The sequence below is a fragment of the Glycine soja genome, chromosome 18 (assembly GCF_004193775.1).
Source record: "Glycine soja cultivar W05 chromosome 18, ASM419377v2, whole genome shotgun sequence".
Classification (NCBI taxonomy): Eukaryota; Viridiplantae; Streptophyta; class Magnoliopsida; order Fabales; family Fabaceae; genus Glycine; species Glycine soja.
This window is the reverse complement of record NC_041019.1, coordinates 12,395,742-12,414,370: the sequence shown is the minus strand read 5'-3', so window position 1 is coordinate 12,414,370 and position 18,629 is coordinate 12,395,742.

Sequence of the window (18,629 nt, the reverse complement as noted above, 5' to 3'; positions counted from 1 at the left end):
CTAAGCGAAATTGGGCTTCGCTAACCAACATTAGCTTTTCGATCAACGAGATATCAACATATTTGTTCCAAGGGTTTCAAACAATTGTGTGCCTAATTTATGCTTAGTAGGACACATCACCCGCTTATGGTTCTTAGAATTTTACCCACTCTATGGCCAATTTTTGCTCAAAGAGACGTTGCTCTCGCTTAACGAATGACTCAGAGAAGCTCACCCAACCTTTGTAACTATCTCGCTAAGCAAAAGGAGATAGACAAAATGTCATGAATCAAAGTTTTTGACAACATTTTCTTCACTAAAAGGTTCCCAAATATCGTAAATCATATGCAACGAGTCCAAAACCAATTCCCAACACAATTTCATCAATGCAAAACACAAAACACATAACATGAGTACGAATTTAACACGTCAAATCATCAATTGTTATACTTAAATATCAAGAACACAAAAGGGGGAAAACATCAAGAAAAATATAATAATAAGTGATCAATCACACAAAAGGGGGAAATCACATCTCCTTATACAAATCAATGAATTAGGATAAAATGTCATAAAATGTCAACCGCTTTATCCATGACTATTGCACCGATAAGCGAGATAACTCACTCCTTATTGCCTCGAAAAAGGTGAATCGACAAGAAGAAGGTGAATATAGCTCAACAATAATTCCTTTGATTTCTAATCACAACTGCAATGATGTTCCCAAAGGTTCATGTAATGGCTCTCCAATAAAACACGTACTTTTCAGAAATGTACAATATAATTAGGTCTAGACTACTAGACAGTTCTTAACATTAGTTGAGCTACAAATACAAAGGTCCGACTTAGAAAAACAGGTGCACAAATAACAAAAGGCTCAAAAACAAAACTTACAAACTCCACTTATTTTATTTTAAAACATTAAATTATAAAACTAATTTTAATTACCCAACTCCATTTTCCAAAATATCTTTATTAAATAATTACCACAAATATCACTACTCACACAAATCTTAGATATAAGGAATGAAAGAAATTGGGGTCTTACAGACACCAATAGTAACCTTTTGTCACCCATTTTGTTAGATAAAAATCCATCTCGTACTCATACGAATATTTATCGAGTGAATTTCTACTAATTTAATTTTTTTTTCAATATTTACGAATATCGATGAATATCTTTAGATATTTGTTAAAATAGAAAATTTAGGACATATTTATTTTACAAAATTTAATAAAAAATTTGAAAAATAATAAAATAAGATAGGATAAAAATAAATAATATTAAAACATATACTGAAAAATAATCTAAAATATATTTATATTAACAAATGAACAACTTACTTTATATATAATTAAGACCATTTAAGTAATTACATATTACATATATCTACTAGACGAGTTTAGGTTATGTTTGGCAAATATTTAAGTTAGCTCCTAAATTTTATAAGTGAAAAGTTTGTTTGTTCCATAAACAGATTATTTTTAATAACTTCTAGCATTGTTTGAAACATTAATTAAAGTAGTATTTTTTAAAGTACTAACTTCTAACTTTTAATTTTTTATATTTTTATTCCTCAATATATTTATCAAATTTTATAGTTATCCTTTTAAATAAATCATGATTTTATAATTTTACTGTCAGTTTATACTTTTCAACTATTTCAACAATTAGTTTTACTGGATATTTATAATTTAATAAGTTAATTTTTTAATTTTCAACTAATTTTATTGAAAATAACCTACTTACCTTTATACTCACCCCTGGTAACACTTAATCTTGTCATAAATGTTTTCTTATAACTCAAATATAAGTGGCTATAACATATTTCTATTCCAAAAATTTTCAAAACATTTATCTTATCTTGGCACTCGATGTTACATTTTTTTTTTCAAATTAATAAAAACCGTATGTAAAGCAATTTTTTTTATCCCTAGTGTCCAGCATGTAAGGATAATTTCCAAGATAAATACCTCGCTTACCACTTTTTGATATGGTCTCTTCATTGTGCACAATACACACATCCGAAGATTTGTATATTTGTATTGACAAAAAGAAATTATAGAAGTTATTTTATGAAGCTACATCGTAAAAATTGTATAACATATTATAGCATGATCTGCTATACATTAATTTGCTGGCCTCAAGGAAGCACGGGATAAGGAAAAAAAAAAAACAGAAGTGTATATGAGGTAGAAGGACTTTGTAGGCACGCCATCGGTGATTCATTCATTTGTCTGCTCTTGAGTCTAAATCAACATTTTTAATATATGAAGTACCAAACAAATTAGAGTGTGACATCATAATAAAAGGTCCTTTATGCTTCCCTCATTACACCAATACACATTTCATATACATTATTATGTATGAAATATTGAAAACTACTGCTGTCATATTTTATATGCAATGTGTTATATCTCTTAAAAAAAAACACGGTTATAGTAACGAATGCACTCTTATATAAGTTAATAAAGTTTACACAAACATGAGGAACTGATTTTAAAACCCTTGAAATGGTTAGAACGTAGAAGTCATGTATATAATATACAATAGCATAATGAAATATTAGTCATTTCAATTGTGTTTAAACCCTTCAGAGTTGCGAAAGATGAAGTATGCAACTGAGTGAACTGACAAATCTGAGAAGTCATATTTTGTCTATACGGTTGCCAGATTTCATCTCCAGAGCATCATTAGTAATAAAGTGTGGCAAATCATAATATGAGTGTGATTAGTCTATGATACAGTGGGTTGAAGGACACCCATGCGAGCGTGATTAGTCTATCATATAGTGGGTTGAAGGACACCCATACGTGTTCTCTAACCCTAGACCAAAAAATAAAGGGTGACAATCATCAGCATAATGGCCTTTGTTTTTTAAGAAAACTGGAGCACATTGCTTAATAGGTTAACCTCACGCATAGTGACATGCTTCATGCATGCATGCTGAATAAAATATAACCATCCAATGCAAAACATAAATAATTAGCCTCGTTAAGATTAATCCTGGAAACAAACAAGTACTAAATAACAAAAGCAAAATCATAAGCATCAAAGAACACAAGATGGGCTATATATAGTATATACAAAAAGAATACTTATACACATAACACAAGACATGAACTAGAAAAGTAAATCAAAAAACAACATCTTGGTTGATCTTCCTTAAAAAAGATAGACATGCTCATAGTATTCCTGACAACTCATAATCATATATGCTGACATCTGGCTGCACCATCTGTTCATAACAGCTGTACAAGGGATTTGGTTCAACATCAAGCAGTAGTGACTCAAGATTCTGATATGCCAAAAAATGGTCAATAGATTGGTTGGTCACTGAGTCTTGTTGGAAGGCTAGGCCATCTAAGCATAACTGGTTGCAAACTTGGTTAAACTCTTCATTCATCAATGCATCATAGCACAACTCAGGTGAGTTGCTAGTTACTTCAGGGGAGATTGAAACATCATCAGGACTAGTTTGAGGGTCACTCTGAGCCTCAGTTCCAATAAGGGGGAAATTTGCATCCATGTTTGGTTCCAAAGGTGGTGGAGACAAAGTGGTGGGGCTTCCATTGCCAGTTAGCTCTTGAACTAACTTCTTGAAGCTTGAGCTGTCAGTGATGTAGACCTTAGGCCGTAAGATCTTGATCAGAGTGTTGAATTGATGTTTCTGATGATCAACCTTAGATATTTTCAGTGATCCTTGACTTACTTTCCTTCCCATGGTGATGATTTCTATGTCTATACAACTGGCACTTAGTAATATTCTCCCACCTCTCGGAGGATACAAGGAACTTAGGTATAAATATTTCTTCTTGTAGTAGAAGATATGCATTGGGGGGGTGGATACAGAACAAATAGCATGGTATGAAAAAGATGCTGAAAAAGATTTTACTCGTTTTTTAAAAAAAGCTTGTTTTATTAGGTATCCTTACCCAACAAACAATCTCTAATCATTTTAAATCATAAAAATTAGTCAGACACACGCTCTTTTTAACGTAACTAGTTAAAATTTATTGAAAACTCACATTCATGAATCATTAAATATAAAGTATGACTCACATCATTGTGTGAGTTCTAATAAATTTCAAATATTAGTAAAAAAAGTGTGTTAAAAAGAGTGGATTAAAAAGGTCAGTTGCTAGCAATTTTTCTTTATAAATTCTAACTCTGTCTCTACCCATGTGCATTTTCAAGTATGACCTGTGAAAGGAAGATATGCTGAATTTTGTTTTTTACATGGAGATGTGGATGTTGGTCAATTCCATAAGATGTTTTTTTCTGGAATAAAAATAACTTGTTTTAACAGTAGATATAGATGCCACATGAAGTAGAAGGGCATTGAGGGCACGCAGCTTAATATTCAAGCAACATGATGCATGATTTATTAATTATTGCTTAATCTTCTTTCCCTAATAGCATCTGTGCAGTGCCAGAATCAGACAAAAGGAAAATAATTAGATATAGAATAAGATTAAAGAGATCAATAATCTATTTTACTCCCAAATCTCTCCTTTATTTCCCTATTGCTTTTTTGCTAGACATAAATGAATTCAAAGTATTATCCAAAATATTGTTAGTACTCCTGAATCTCTCTTTAATTTCCCTATTGCCATTTTGCTAGACATAAATGAATTCAAAGTATATTATCCAAAATATTGTTGGTACTACTAATGTATTTGGGTATGAGCATCTATACAAAATTGAGTGCTTATATTTTCATTTATGCTCAAAATTGAGTGCAGCCTCATCTACAGTTCCTTCTTTCTTGTATATAATTAATATATTAATATATTATGGTGGAAATGATTGATGGCTTGTTAGGCATAAATCAATTGGTAAATGAAAGCATTCTTTGTATCACTTAGCTGTGTGAATGCTTGCACCCGCTATGTCATTGTCATGGTCATATTAAAATCAATAATTTTGGCATTGGCTGTCTATGGTGCATCAGAGAGGCACTCCTGAATGCCTATAACATAACACATCTTACTCAATGTTCAATAACTTAAGTAAACTATTAAGCACTTGGATTCAAATCGTATATTTTGTAGTTATAAAATAATACGTCATGTTGTCAAAGAGAAATTTTAAGCTCACAATAATTTCTGAAGAACCAATTAATTGATGCCAAAAAAGAGACTTTGTTTCTCAGCTATGGATTCCTTGATTACTTGAAAGAGTGCCTAGTGTTGAGGGTTGAACAAAAATTAAACTTGCACAAAAATCAAAGGGCAACAAAAGAAATAAAGATATATGTAAAGTAAATAGGAAATATTAATTTGATTGATTGGTGTGATTGAAAAAGTATGTACAAGTCATGCTTGTATAGCTAAGCACTAAATTACCGCTATCTATAGATACTCTTTCAAAGATGAATGACTTTTACATCAGCTAGTTTTACAATTGATCGATCCGATAGCTGATCTTACAACGGAATAACTAACTCTTGATAACCACCAGAATATTCACCTCCTTAAACATATAGTCACATTTTCCTTTTTTCAGTGAATTATCTACTTTCAATATGGTCATTATCATTATTAATATATTTTTGAAAATAATAATTTCTTCCTATTTTCAACGGAAGAGTGAAGACCACTTTTCACCAGTTTTAAAGTTGTAAGGACTTCTCTTAACTAACTTCCTTACAAACCTCTACAACAAGACAAGATGTAATTCTATTGGTAGCCTAGACTTTCTTGTTTCTTATGTCTCAAAATTAGAACTAGTAAAATGGGCATGGTTCAATGGGCCGGTTCCAACAGCCAACAAAAAGACGAGGGTGGCTCTTTTAGATTTTACTTCTTGCACCTCTTGTTTTGCTTACTGCAGTTCAAAAAAGACTCCAACAGACAAGATTATTCTTAGCCCTATACTAGAAATATCATTTCAAATGAGTATCCTATCTTGGAATATGAATTTCATATGCTGGAATAGCTATTCTAAAATAAGAATAAATAATTTGAAACCTATTTCAAAATACCTATTCTAGAATATATAGTTTTCATAATTCATAATAGCTATTTTGTAATAGGGGTGGCACCCCTTATTCCCTTTTAACTTTTTCCTTTATCCTAATCTAAGTACCCCTTGTGTTGCCCACACATCCTCTAAGATTGCATTGCCACCCAAGCCTCAAACCTCCTCGCGACTTGCACCATCATCACCCTTAACACCAAACCCATCATTTACATCGCACCACCACCACATTAACAGATCCAGAATGACAATGCGAAGGGAGCATTTAAGGGTGTCAGGGTGAGGTATAAGAATAGTAACATGCTTCCCCATCATCAACAGATCCAGAGACCTTCAACAACTCTGCCACCAACTCCAACGAAGACCAAGACGACTTCGAGTGTCACAAGAAAGTGTAGAGCCTCTACAGCCTCTGTCCATCTTTTCACCCTTGACACCGCTATTATGAAAAAGGTTTAGCACCTACCACAACATCATAATGTTTTATGCATTCCAGTGATCTTTACATTACTCAAATATCTCTTTGAAGTGATTGTGGACTTTTGTTTTTTTGTAACACTCTTGAATTAAGCTTTACATTGGATGTATGTTGGTGATGGTGGTTTAACCATGAACGATGGCATTGTAGGAGAGGAGGGGGTCGATGGAGGGTTAGAATAGGTTGGTGGTGCAGGGGTGCCTAACGAGGAGTAGTTCTATCCATTTGGGTTTTAGGGGGTATAGGAAGCAAAAAAGGAGGTGCAAGAACTAAAAGCCCAACCAATTTTATCCAATGGGATAAGTGGGTTGGAGTCGGACTAGCCCTATAGCTAAATGTAAAATATAAAAGCCACACACATATCGATTAAAGGGAGTTACTATTGATCCTATGTTAATTGCTCTTGGTCCCTACCAAGGAGTTGAGAGTTTTTTATTTTAAAGACATCCTCCCCTAAAGGAAACATGATTCCATTGTACCAAACACACAATGGAATCGTGATTTCATTTTAAAGTCATGTTTGCCATCTTATTCAAAACGGAATTGTGACTATATTGTATATGAATACAATATAATCGTGATTCTATTGTATATTTTTTTGTCACCCAAACATAATACACTACTACAAAAAGCGGATTCAACATCAGTGTGTTAACATTGGTTGTTAAAAAAACCGATGTTAACATATGCGCGGTGGCATAATTGTAAATACTGTGTATACGTTAACATCGGTTTTGTGAAAAACCGATGTTAACGAAGTTCATTAACATCGGTTATTGGAGAACCGATGTTAACATTTATTATTTAACATCGGTTTTTAAATAACCGATGTTAACATATGTTTATTAACATCAGGTTTTTAGAAAACCGATGTTAACGTTTGATATGTTAACATCGGTTTTCTCCAGAAAACCAATGTTAACCTTAACATCGTTTTGTTAACATCGGTTTTTTTAAAAAACCGATGTTGAAGTTATATTTTAAAAAATATGGTGAGCCCTAAGAAACTAGCGCTCTGTCTTCTTCTCCATCTAAGCTTTCGCGCTCTCTTCTTCTTCTAATCTCCGTCTAGCGAAACCGTCCCTGTCTGCATCTGAGCATCGTGTTCGTCGCACTCGAGCATCATCTTCGTCGCACTCGAGCATCGTCACAAGTCTCTGCTTCTTCTCCTTCGCCACCATACCTAGGTATGTTTTGTCTCCTTCGCGTTGTCTTCTCCTTCTCTCTGTCTTCTTCTCCATCCATGCTTTCTTACTCTATTTGTTCTCCATCTACCTTGAAGTTGTATGTTCTCCATCTGACCATCATTTTGTCTAAGGTCGAGCATCGTGTTCGTCGCACTCCAGCATCGTCAGAAGTCTGTGCTTCTTCTCGTTCGCCACCTCACGTAGGTATGTTTGGTCTAATCCTGTATAAATATTTGATTGCATTCATGTATCGCACACTTAGTGAACTAAACATGGCTAGGGTATCTCATATTTAACTCGAGCATCGTGACAACTTTGTGCTTCTTCTCCTTAGTGAAGTTTCCCTTACCCTTATTGTGTTCTTGTAACAGTTTAAGAGTTAACGCCTATTATTGGAGTTTAACAGTTTCCCTTACCCTTATTGTGTTCTTGTAACAGTTTAAGAGTTTAAGAGTTAACGCCTCCTAGTTCCTAAAACTTTCCTTAAGATTAGAGGACCATTGGTTAAAATGAAGAGTAAAATCCTTGTCCATTGCTTTGATCCACGACCATAGTAGGAATAGGGCATCTTCTAACAGTTTGGTTCCATGAAAAGTTGTATCTTGGAACACCACCTTATTTCTATGGTGCCATATTGTCCAAGTTAAAGCAATCCACCAGCATTTCCAGGTTTTGGACCTGACTCCATCTGCTACCTCCATTCCATGTTGCAGAAAATGGTCCTTATGATTTTGTGGCATTACAGTGATAAGATTAACCCAGGACATTGATTGCCACTATAAAGGGAGGGTTTTGCTACAATTGAAGAACAAGTGTTTAGCCCCCTCCTCCTTATTTCTGCATAAAGGACATAGCATATCATCTATCGGTATTTGTCTCCTTCTAAGGTTTTGCTTTGTTGGTAATCTATCCCGAAGTAGCCTCCAAGTGAACACTGTTGTTTTTGTGGGTATTTTGAGTTTCCATATTGCCCCATAATCATGTTCCTGTCTTGCCTCCATCAGCTCTCCCCATATCAAATCATATCCACTTTTTGTTGAGTAGTCTCCTGCAGGTTCAGATTTCCAAATCCAAGTGTCCTCCCTTAGGGGATGAAGTTGCTGCTGTTATATGTCCCCAAGAAAACTATCCGCCATTGCTATTTCAGAATCGAAAAGGCTAGGTGTCTTCTCCAATTAAGCTGCCATTCCCAGTTTGAGTGCTATTTCAAGAAAACTACCCATGCAATCATTATTTGGTTTGAGTGCCGTTTCGTTTGTTTTGCTTATGCTCTTCTTTCCCAGTTTAGTTAGGATTCTTTTATCAGCTCGTTCGTTTAATCCAACACAATGTCAGTATTTTGGTCTAAAAGTTAAGATAGTTCCAATGATTTCTTTTTATGCATATTTTTGTTTGTGAAGTGATCCTAAGAATTTTTGTTTGTAGCTTGTGTAGAAAATTGAAACCAGTAATTTGAAAATAGGATGCTTAAACTGGTTTAGGCTATAAGAAGCAAGTTTTAACCACTATGCTACATAAGCCAGTAGCATAGTTATGAAACCAGTAATTTGAGAGCAAGATGCTAAACTGGTTTAGGCTACAACAAGCAAGTTTTAACCACTATGCAACATTTTCTTTTAACCAATGTAGTGTATATGGTCCTTAGTAGATCAATGTTTAGGTCAATGTATATGAAATAACATCTTTTCTCTTTTTTGCTTGATCATTATTAATTCTGATGGCAATATCAATAGATACAAAGCCACAACTGATATAGAAGTGGCCTCTGCAGCAAAATATAGAAGTTTAGTTGTTGCCACAACTGATATTCTCTGGATTCAAACTCTTCTCTTGGAACTTTCAGTCCCTCATTGTAGACCTAGGTAGGTTAATTATTCACCATGAAGTAAAAAGAGAGTATCATTTGTATATGCAGATAGATATATAACATAACAAGGCAGCTAGAGAGAGAGAAAAAATAGAGAAAGAGAATGATAGTAAGGGAGAAGTTCATTTATGTTCCAAATTTCAGTGACATGATTGATTCATTGATTAAATTCCAAGCAGCATGGCTAAAAGCTTTTGAGTTCTGCCCTTAATTGTTTTTTTATTCTTCTATATTTTATACTTGTTTTTTCTATAGTTCATTTCATCATCATTGTAACTATAGCTGCCTATTATAAAATAGCTTAGACAATCTAGGCCTGCTGCTTCTGAACCTTTTATTTATCCTTGAAGTAGTTTAATTTTTTTTTTTAATTTGTGTTCAACTAGTGAAGAGTGAAGACTGAAGTTGTTCTGTCAGACTCGTTGATTTTCCTTTCATTTCGACGGAAGCCTAAGCAATACACTGCCACTGAATTGCCAGTAAGAAAAATTGGTCATGAAACACACACACACACACACAAACCTTAATGACACACACACACACACACACGTATGATAGAAACACACAGGCACACACTAATGACACACACACACACTCATCATACAAAGACACACACACAAGTTTGATAACAAATTTGTTGAATTATACATGCAGAAATTTGTTCAGTTCTGACTTGTTAGTTGTGACAAGGTAGCTGGCCTCTTCATAAGGTACTTATCTAAGTTTAACTTAAATTCTACTGCAGTGGTGATGACCTACTAATATTAGTGAAAACAAATTTGCCTACTGTACCTTAATTAATTTGTTCACAGTTGTAAAAAATGAATTGATTTTAACTTGAGTTATTTGTATTTTAAGTTTTCAAATATGCTTGCATGATTATTTTTTTTTTTGCACTGCAAAAATCTGAAGATGGAAGTCTGTCTCCATTCCATTTAACCAACACCAAGTGTGGAATAGATACTACCTTATGCACCACTTTTTTAGGAATTTTGAAGAATGACAGTAGGTAGATAGGAAGGGCTGTTAGGAATATCCTGCCTCCCATAGAGAGACATCTCTGCTTCCATTTGGCTACCTTAGATTCAAACTTGCTGATGAGAGGCTGCCAAACATCCCAGCTTTTAGAGGTGGACCCTACTGGAATTCCAAGGTAAGAAAAAGGAAATTCCAGCTGGCCACAATTAAGGTAGCTAGCTGCTTCCCTGCACCAGTCCAAAGATTTACCCAAGCACCCAAATTGGCTTTTTAGCATAGTTAATCTTGAGTCTTGAAACCAACTCGAAAATTCTGAGGATAGATTTCATGACTCTAACATTAGCTGTAGTTGCAGTTCCAAAAAACAGTGTATCATCTGCATACTGCAAGATGTTAATCTCCTCATTTTGCCTCCCCACTTTATAGCTGCTGAAAATGTTTTTGGAGACAGCTGTCCTCATCAAACCAGTGAGTCCCTCAGCTGCTATATTAAATAGGAAAGGTGCAAGGGGATCTCCTTGCCTCAGTCCCCTCTCAGGCACAAATTCTCTAGTAGTGCTGCTATTGATCAAAATTGATATAGTTGCACTAGAAAGGCATCCATGGATCCATTTTCTCCATCTTTCACAAAATCCCATCCTCATCATCATATAGTTTAGGAATCCCCAAGAAACTGAGTCATAAGCTTTTTCAAAGTCAAGTTTGAAAACCATGCAGGGGTTATTTTTGAATTTAGCTTCAGCTAAGACCTCATTAGCTATCATTACACCATGGAGGATATGTCTGCCTTTGAGGAAAGCAATTTGCCTTTCATCAATTAAGCGAGGCAGCACAAGAGCCAGCCTATTAGCCAGGACTTTGGACATTATTTTGTAGACACACCCTATGAGAGAGATGGGTCTATAGTCATTAAGAGATTGGGGGCTATTGGTTTTGGGGATGAGGGCTATGAAGGATGCATTACTTCCTTTGGGGAATCTGCCATTAATGAAGAATTCATCAAAGAATATGATAAAAGCAGGTTTTAGAGTTTCCCAAAACTGTTTGATGAAATTGAAATTCAAACCATCCAGGCCAGGACTTTTATCTCCCCCGCAAGCCCAAACTGCAGACTTGATTTCCAGCTCAATGAATCTATCAACAAGGCTTTCCTTCTGCCTTTGATCAAGGGAAGAGAACTGGATCCCTTCCAAGGTTGGTCTGCAAGGATTCTGCTCTGAGAATCTTTCTTTAAAGTGTTGAAGAACTGCAATCTTGACACTGTTAGGGTCATGGATCCATCCTCCATCAATACACAGACCTTGAAGAGCATTAACCCTCCTTCTATGATTGATGATTCTATGGAAATAGGATGAATTTCTGTCCCCTTCTCTTAACCACTTCACTCTGGATTTTTGCCTCAACATAGATTCATAGGCAAGGGTTGCACTTCATAGCTGCTCCTGCAGTGATTTCTTGAGGTCTGCCTGAGTTTGGGATATTGTTGAGGCATTAATACCTGCATCCATGTCATTTATCTGCTTTTTTAGATCATTGATTTTTCTTGCAGTAACAGACCCATTTACCAAGCAAGGCTTCATTAAACTTGGACAAGTCTTTAATCCCAAGACCCCCTTTGTTCTTAGGAAGGCATATAGTATCCCAATTTACCCAAGCAATCTTGGCCACTTCAGAATCTCCTCCCCAAAGGAAGTTTCTCTGAATTGAGACTAGCTTGTGCACCACTTTTTTAGGAACTCTAAAGAAGGACATCATGTAGATGGGAAGTGCTGTTAAAACAGAATTAATAAGTGTTATCCTTCCTCCCATGGATAGACTTTTCTGCTTCCATTTACTAAGTTTGAACTCAAACTTGGTAATGATAGGCTGCCACACATTCCAACTTTTAGATGTTGTTACAACTGGTATTCCAAGATAGGAAAAGGGGATATCTAGCTGACCACAGTTGAGAAAGAGAGCTGGCTCCCTACACCAAGCCTCTGATTTTCCCATGCACCCAAATTGGCTTTTGGTATAATTAATCTTGAGACCGGAAACCATCTCAAAAGTTCTGAGGACAGATTTCAGGACTCTAATTAATAGCCAAAAAATTTCATTATTGTAACAAATAGACTTTGTTTCATGTTGTCAGGCGGAATTTGATATCCTAGAGGCTTCTGACAGTAGGACGAAAAGGAAGTTACTACAGACCGTGGGGGAGAGATTGAGGCAGTTTAAATCATACCTCATGAGGAAATGGGCCCTTGCAGCCGATCAGGACGGTGTCGAGGACACTGTCTGTGACAAATACGGCATCAGCAAGGAAAAGTGGGCCCAGTTTTGCCAGACTCGCAGAGACCCTTCTTGGGAGGTATGTTCCTTTGCCATTTAAGTTTTTCATATTAAACATGATGTTGTTATACTTCATTCTACCCATTTCAAACATTATTGTTTAATTTTTCCAGGATGTGCGCATCAAGGCACGGGCCATCCAGAAGCAGAATACTGCCCCCCATGTTTTGTCTCGTGGGGGTTATGATTATTTGGAGCAGAAGCTCCTGGCTGAGAAGACCAAGAAGAAGATGCAGGAAGCTGCACAGTCAGGAAGCGTTGATGGCGTCATCGACCCTCCATCCTCGGTCAGACGCCACGTGAAGTGGAAGATGGCCCGCACGAAGAAGACAGGGGAGATGACGACTGAGGCCGCAAAGGAAATCGCTAAGAAGATTGTAAGTCATTTTCAACTAACCATTACAATTATGTTTGAATATTTTGAGAATGCCATGTACCACTGTGTGTTTTCTGTGCAGGATTCGTTTGAGGAGCAGGCCACACAGGGATCGTTCGTCCCCCATGGACGTCAGGATGTTCTGGCTGCTGCTATTGGACGTCTAAAGCACCCTGGACGTGTCCGTGCTGCTGGAGCCGGTGTCACCATCAAGCAATACTTTGGATCGGCTCCACGGACGTCCCGCAACGCTTCCTCCCTGCCTCCTGACGAATTACAGTAGCTGAATCAGCAGATCAGGGACCAGCTAGAGGAGTCCATCACAGAGAAAGTGACGAGGCAGGTCATGGCATCCTTCAGCCAGCTTCAGTCACAGATGCAATCTCAGGGACCTTCTGAGCCTCTGGTTGGTCCTGGTCCCTCCGGTCCTCGGGTGAGCACAAAGGGGAGTTGTGTTGATCCCTCAGGAAATGATCCTACCTAAATAGGTAAGTCACAAAATAACAAAATTTAATTAATGTTTACTAATGTACTAACCCATTTTAGGTTTCACTGCAGCGGACATTGGCAGATGGTGGTCATCCTGCCCAAGGAACACTTAGTTGTCTGGTTTTGTTCATTGCATAGCAGGCCAGACAACTACCTTAAGGGGATTATTAATAGGTTAGTGTTCTTTTCAATACATTTGGATTGTAATACCTCAACGTACAACACCAGTTTTTAATTGTTACTCATATGGAACAGTGCTATCAAGGGTCTTGATGATGCTCCACAGCCTAAATCAAAGGCTCCTGCTAGGTGGATTGTCGTCAAGGTACGTCATTTACATAAAACTTCCACTTATATATATTTCTTTATGTGTTTGTACACTAGTTGTTTAATTAATATCCAAATTTCATTATGTATTTAGTGTAATAGACAAAAAGGAACTACTGAGTGCGGCTACTATGTCATGCACTGGATGTCCACCATCATTTTAGGAAGTTTTAGAAATAATTGGGAAGCGGTAAGTTTATTTCAAACAAAATCGATTTATTTATAATTTGTATTACATTATTAACTTAATATGATTTATTTAATCATGCAGTATTTTAACGACCCTAGACCATTGGAGCCTGAGAGATTAAAAGCATTGCGGATCCAGAGGGCATAGTTTTATCTCCGAGTTAGAGATCAGGCCTAGGATTTAGGGACATTTTTTTAACATTTTTTACATTTTTTACATTTTCTATGAAACATGAACATTGAATTCATTTGTTGATTGTTCTTTATAATATATAAATCTGCTATTTGATGTTTATTATCATTAAAACCGCTTGAAAGCAGAATAAAATGTTTCTTTGCTGTAAATTGGGCCTCCTGAAATTGCATTTGACAGGTACAATTTTGGGTTTACTATTAAAACAGAAAGTATATATAAAAAAAATATTTGAAAACAACATCGGTTATTAACAAAAACCGATGCTAATATCATTACCAACATCAGTTATAATACAAAACCGATGTTAACGTTTGTATATTAACATCGGTTTTTGGGGAATAACCGATGTCAGCGTTTGTATTTTAACATCGGTTATCTGTAGATGACCGATGTCAACTAGTGTACATTAACATCGGTTAATTATAAATAACCGATGTGAATATTTAAATATTAACATCGATTATTTATAATTAACCAATGTTATACACAAAGAACTACACCAAATAAGTGTATGCATCATCAACGTTGACATCAATTTTCTAGAAAAACCGATGTTAAGGGCATATATTAACATCATTTTTTCTCGAAAACCGATGTTAAACTAACATATTAACATCGGTTTTACTGGAAAACCGATGTCAACGTTCATCATGCGTACACTTTTTTTTTTGTTGTTCATTGTGTTTAACATCGGTTATTTAGAGAACCGATGTTGTCATATGTATGTTAACATCGGTTCTCCAAAACCAATGTTAACATTCATACATTCAACATCGTCACTTTCAACATCGGTTTTAAAACTGATGTAGAATGTTCAAAATAACCGATGTTGAAAGTGTATTTTCTAATAGTGATAACGGAATCATGATTTTGTTGTTATATTTAGCAGCACCCCCTTAACACAATAGAATCACGATTTCATTGGGATACAAAAAAAATCTACAACAGAATATTGATTCCTTTGTGGTGATTTTTAAAAAAGAAAGAAAAAAGAAAAAACACATTTGAGTGAAGCTTAAATGTGTTTTTTTATTGAACACTACAATGATGCATTTATTACCCATTTATTGACTAAGATTGCTTTTTTTTTAGACATAATGATTGAACATTACTTTTTTCAAGATGTATTTAGTGAACAATTGTTTTTCTAATATGCATACCAATCATATTAAATATAGGCGCAATCTAAATTATTTATGTTTTTGGTGCTGTTAACTCATTGACAAATTTACCAATTTTATCACAAGTAGTAAAGATTAAAATGGAAGTCCAAGTGTCGAATCCACAGGGACTTTGGTTGTACTTAAGTTGCAAGCCCAATTATTAAGTAATAAGAAGAAGTAGAAGAAGAAAAGATAAGGAATAGGAAGTGTGAAATTTGGAGTAAGACAAAGAAAAGGATAACAAGAAAAATAAATAATAATTTATTTGCACAAAGATGAAGTCAAAATGTGATAAAGTTGGAACCTACTATGCCAAAACTACTTATAATATAATGTAAAATATTTTCTATCTAATCAAATCCCTATTTCCACCCATATCTATTAAGACACTCAACTCTGATCCTTCACGATGAAGAGCCTAATTTATAATTTATCTATTCTCTCTCCCAAATCCTTTGCAAAGATTGAATAATAAACCGCATTAAGCATGGAGATGTATGCAAAGGCAAAACAAAGTCATTCTATCCCTAGCAATGAATTTTTTAGATGCTTTTTTCCAGTTCTTTAGAAATTACCATTTCCCAATGTATAATCCCTAAAACTAATGCATGGGTGATCAGACCATACAATAAAAATGAAGAGCAGAAAAGAAGCGATAGAAATAGAAATTGCATTTAATAGATAATAAAAACAGTTATATTATAAGGGTGTTGACCTGCCAGGCTCCCAACAATGGGGTTTTAGCCTCTCATAGCCATGAGAGGCTTTACACTTCAGGGGCTAATGTGGATGAAAGAAGGGGCTGAATGACTAGAAGAAAGAAAGGAGGGAATGGCTAAAGTAAAGGGGTTTCCCTTATTAGGGGTGTTCAGGCTTTGGATTTCTTCACTAGAGAGCTATGAGACTCGGTGTGTCTTTCCCTTTTTGCTTCCTACTCCTTTTATATGCCTAAGGCAACTTACTTTTCATGCTAAACTCGCGCTTAGCATGGGTTTTCGCGCTAAGCGCGTCTTTGGGCTTCATTGTGGGCTTTCTACACGCTAAGCCTGGAGAGCGCTAAGCGAGCTATTCAATTCTTCCAACTTTTCTTCAAGGCTTTTTCTTCCAATTTTTGCATCAATTTTCCTCTAAAGCACTTGAAATCTTCTTCTTTTGACTTCTGCTTATAAAAAATTGTAAAGATATTAATTTCTTCATTATTTCATTAAAAACAATATTAATGTGAAGAAATTGGAATCATTGTTAGCCAAAATTGACTATTAAATTAACTCATATTTCGCAGTTATCAAGTGTCATCTCAACCATTTATATGATATGAGTCACAAAAGAATAGTAGATCATCTAGTATAAATAGAAGTAGGGGTTTAACACAACTCAACATCTTTGCTTGATATTCACCATATTGTTTAAAATATGGAGAGTGTATCCGCTCTTGTGTATTGCGATGGTGACATGATTTCATCATCTTAAGGGATATTGTTTGAATGCCCTAGTGGTCATCAAGACATCACAATAAGTGACCACATATCGCTTGATGCCTTAAGAAAAGCAATTATTGATGTTATTAGAGGTTGTAGAATTTTACTTGATTTTTCTTACCGTCAACCAATTTACGTTAGTGATGGTTGTGTTCAATATGGGTGTATGAAGATTAAACATGACGATGATGTAGGAAAAATGTTTTTCATCTTTTCTAAATTTAGTAGCAAAGGTCTGATTGAGTAGAATGCAAATTTTGGTTGATCTCCAAATGAAATCCTTACCCTGTTGTGCAACCCAATGAAACTAAGATTTGCTAATGAGATCATTGCTCTGATAAATGTTAAATATATGTAGTCATGTTTTTACTTTATCAAAATCATACAATGTTTGTTTATTTTATTTTCAAAAAACCTATGTATTATCAGTGTTTATGTAGTTGTTGTTTATCAAATGTTTTTCTTTATGAATCAATTGAAGAGTTGTTGTTACTACTAGGCGTGTGTTGTTTTAATAGTTGACGAACACAAAAAATAAGTAAATGAAACACACCATCAACTAAAAAAATATGTCAACAAAAAATTGTACAAATAATAATAATAATAATTAAATAATCATCTGCCTCTGTCACCTTTTCTGTTGCCCTTGCCACCATCCTTGGCAGCCTTTTTCCGCTGCCTCTCTAAGTTACAATCAGCTTTGAAGCACTCATGCAACAATTGCAGAGCTTGTTGTATGATTTGATAATGACTCGTCCCCTTTGGCACAACTCTGAGGTCCAGTAAGCTTTGCATGGTGCTTGACGCCATCCGGATTCGATCCTACGAGAACAATTTCAACTAGTAACTATTTTTAAAGTGACAATTTAGGGGGGGAAATTAACAAACACTACAAGAAAAATTACCTATACCTACGAACAAAAACTGTTACTATAAATAAAAAATCCGTAGGTAAATGTATGATAGACTTTGTCCTACAGACGTTTCTTCCGTCAACTTTGAGGGGTCGTATAATGACAGCTAATTGTCTATCACTATAGGTTTTACCTACTATGTATAGTGTGTAGGTAAAAGTCATTAACTTCTACTTACATCTCTTAACTGTAGGTAAAAGTCTTTAATATGTATCTATCATCTTCAACTGTAGGTATATGTTTAACATGAACACCTCTAACTAACTAACTAGGCGTGGCAGCATTTGTTACCCTAAAAGCATCCTCATCAGTTCGATCATCACCAATATAGATTGGAAATACATCATTCGAATTCTCGTACCCTAGAAATACGCAAATAGTATTATTATAGTGAATCAGAACAAATATATGTTATATATGTAGTGTAGGTAGGTGAGATATCAAAGTAAGGCTATTTTTGCATGAATTAATATATATAGTTATCTACTCACCCAATGATTCTAACAAAAATTCAAGAGCCTTGCCATTGTCCCATTTAATGGTTAGACAGATCTCTAGCACTTTTCTCCCTTGGGTTAGCCTGAGTTGTGGATACTCATTGAGCACCAATCTAACTTTCTCCGCCAATGCTGCCCGACTCTAAGGAAAAAACAGAGTAAGGACACAATTAAAATGGACCCTCAGCAAATCCAAT